We start from the raw sequence: 3,790 nt of genomic DNA, 5'->3' as shown, positions 1-3,790 counted from the left end.
CCCCGAGCGCCCGAGGCGCGGCCACTGGGTCGGGGTAGTGAAGAGTGTGGCTGAGTCTCTGATCTCTTCTGGGTCCAGGCTGCTGTGCTGGGACGACGTAGGAAATGAACTCTACACGGCGCACCCCAGGAATTCAGCTTCCTCTCAAAGACCACGGTTGCGACGTCGCGTGTTTAACCTCGCACTGGGTACTGAGGGGATTAAGAGGCCTACGCGGCAGCTTCGTTAGCTTCGAGTCGGTCGGGAAAGGAAGTGGGCCCCGGCTCCTGCAGGAGGCCAGCCTGGCGCGCAGAAATCGTTCTCAGAATCCAGGACGTCGGTGGACCCTCTGGGTCTGGCTCCCTCGGGGCTTCCGATGAAAAAAACTGGGGAGCGTGTGTGTGTGTATGTTGTGTTTTATGTTATGGGAATAATGAAACATTCAACAAAAGCAGTCTATTACACCCCGTAGTGCAGTTAGCTACATTTTACCAATTTTGTTTCATTCGCTCCCCTATACATCTCTAGTGTTTTCAGGGAAACCGTTTCATTCATAAATACCCTGAGTGTATATATTTAAGACGACTTTTAAAAGCATGACGACGTAATCTCATCTAATGAAATTAACAATTCCTTAATCTAATTCCCAGTCTATATTTAGGTTTTTCAAATGATCGCATGGCCTTTTACAATTGGTTTGTGGCATTCCAGTCCAAACCAAGGTCCACGTGTTGCTTCTGGACCACGTGTTTAAGCCTCTTGATAGCTTTAAAATTAGCTAATACCAGAGGTTTAGATGGTGTAAGGCAACTCTGGCCACCAGGTGACTTGATTTACATTCGTTTTAGTTTCGCTCAGAAAGTGAATGCTGTGCATCTACCACGTGCTATGATGTACAGAGGCCTGGTCCGGAGAGAGGAGTGTTACAGAAGTGCCTGCCTTCAACCCATTTACGGTTTACGGAGACAGAAAAGTAAGATTTTATGATCCCTTGGAACCTGAACTGATAGCAAAGACTTCAGTATAAGCATCTTACTCAGGATAATGTTTCTTCGTTGGCGTTCCCCTTGACCTAGTTGTGGAGGGCCTGAATGCCATGACAAGGTCTCTGAAATTTAGCCCGAAAACCCTAAGAGTAATCAGTGATAAGTCATTGATAGTCCTTAAACCCTTTTCCTCAAATCCCATCTGAAATCCTGCTCCCTCTGTGAAGTCTTCCTTGACTGGACACTGGTGAACACTGCTGTCTCATTCGAGTTCCCACCACCCTTCGTTTGTACCTTTTGTGGTACAAAAAATGTGCAACAATGTGGTAGGATCCCGAACTCTTTTTTTTTTTTTTTTTGAGACAGTGTCGTTCTGTCCCTCAGGCTGGAGTGCAGTGGCGCGATCTCAGCTCACTGCAACCTCCACCTCTCGGGTTCAAGTGATTCTCCCACCTTAGCGTCTCGAGTAGCTGGGATTACAAGCGCCCATCACCATGCCTGGCTAATTTTTGTATTTTTAGTAGAGGTGGAGTTTCACCATGTTGACCAGGCTGGTCTCGAACTCCTGATCTCAAATGAACCAGCCATCTTGGCCTCCCAAAGTGCTGGAATTGCAGGCCTGAGCCACTGCCTCTGCCAACCACGATTGCCGTGTAAATGCTGACATCCTCCTCATGCATGGCTGTGAAATCCAATTCTCTACTTTTCACATTTTGAGATGTTCATAAGAGAAGGTGTAAAGTTGTGGCGAAGTTAGATTGTGTGGGTTGGTAGTCTGACTCTGTCATTTAGGAACAATGTGACCTTCAACAAGTTAGCTTTTCTGAGGTGGTTTCCTCAGGTGTAAGATGGGGCTTATTATTTTTTATATCATTGGTTTAAAAGAGTTAATACATTTCTGTTACTTAGGGCTGGGCGCCGTGGTCTGTAGTCCCAGAACTTTGGGAGGCTGAGGTGGATGGATCACTTGAGGTCAGGAGTTTGAGACCAGCCTGGCCAACGTGGCAAGACCACCTCTCTACTAAAAATACAAAAATTAGCTGGGGGTGGTTGCACACCCCTGTAGTCCCAGCTACTCGGGAGGCTGAGGTGGGAGAATCCCCTGAGCCCAGGAGGTGGAGGTTGCAGTGAGCCAAGATCACACTACTGCACTCCAACCTGGGTGACAGAGTGCGACCCTGTCTCAAAATAATAAATAATTAAAATTTTAAAAATTACTTAGAAGCTAAAACAAATTAAGTATTAACTATTGTTTTTGGCCTATTTGCTTACATTGTCTTTACTCATTTAAATTTCTGGCTTTTCTACTGGGATTCCCTGACTTCCTCCATTACCTATGGGAAACGCCCGTCTGTCCCTTTTCATGACCTCGTCTTCCCAGATCTCCTTGCTTGTCAGTCTCATTTCTCTGTTAGTTCCTGCTCCACGTGAGAATATGAACTGAAAATCTGTCTTTATTGCAACCTTCATATTAATTTATCTTTTTTATTTCATATTGTTTTATCTTATTATCCTTCTGCCCGTGAACAGTTTAAAAGGGCTGGAGTTTCCTATTTGTTTCAGTTTTACTCAGTTTTTTTTTTTTTTTCCCCAAGGGGAAAAAATTCTCTCTTGATGCCATTTTAGCTTCTGATGTTGTAATGAAGAGTAGCTGGGTAAATTCCCTCTTTTGTTCTTGTTATTATTATTATTTTTTTTTTTACCTGACTAGACCAGTAACCACAGTAACTATTTTTGAATTTCATTTTCATTTCTTTGCAATATTTTCTCCACTTCTGCGTATTAATTGTAGTCAGCATAATTTGCTAATTTTATGGCTTGAGTTATTTCAGAAGAACTTTGTGTGTTTAAACTGACACAGGCTCTTCTCCCAAGAATCAGAGACTGAGGTAAACCTGTGTCACTGTAATGTTTCAGCCACTAACTGTTTTGAGATAGCATATTTATTTTGGCTTCATATTTAGCCAATGCTATGAAGGGAAAAGGACCTTTATATCATTTCATGTCTCAGGCACTGTAAAATGCTGAGTCACAGTGCACCTGAGCGCTGCAATGATCTAAAGTTTGAGGCGGCAGTGATTTCAGATTTCTGCCAGGCTTATATTGGTGTTCAATTCCTTTACTTTGATTTAGTATGCTTGTGTAACTGTGAGGGGTTGGGGTGGAGAGGAGGTGGATATGGACTGGGGCAGGGGGAGGAGGTGGATATGGACTGGGGCAGGGGGTATAGGAACTGTAGTATTTTTGAAGACCATTCATACTGTTCACAAGTAATTGGGAACTGTGTAATCCATTACTTAGACAACTCTAGATATATCATTCAGGCAGTTCAGAAAGTGGTTTTGCTTTCTGCCTTTAACTAGGTTTGACTGTATAGAGTAAGTGATGCAGGTTAAAATATTTTGGCGGAATACAGAAGAAGGTACTGACGGTTCTTGTTATGAGGGTGTCAGGACCACGTCATTTGATGATTGTTAGTGCTCTGGAAAGAAAAAATTGTGGGCTGGGCGCGGTGGCCCAAGCCTGTAATCCCAGCACTTTGGGAGGCCTAGACGGGCGAATCACAAGGTCAGGAGCCGAGACCATCCTGGCTAACACGGTGAAACCCCGTCTCTACTAAAAAATACAAAAAAAAAAAACCCCAAAAACCAAAAAAAACTAGCCGGGCGAGGTGGCAGGCGCCTGTAGTCCCAGCTACTCGGGAGGCTGAGGCAGGAGAATGGTGTAAACCCGGGAGGCGGAGTTTTCAGTGAGCCGAGATCCGGCCACTGCACTGTAGCCTGGGCGACAGAGCGAGACTCCATCTCAAAAAAAAGAAAAAAAAA

Source organism: Mandrillus leucophaeus, unplaced genomic scaffold (assembly GCF_000951045.1).
Source record: "Mandrillus leucophaeus isolate KB7577 unplaced genomic scaffold, Mleu.le_1.0 Scaffold689, whole genome shotgun sequence".
Lineage (NCBI taxonomy): Eukaryota > Metazoa > Chordata > Mammalia > Primates > Cercopithecidae > Mandrillus > Mandrillus leucophaeus.
This window is presented reverse-complemented; position numbering follows the sequence as displayed.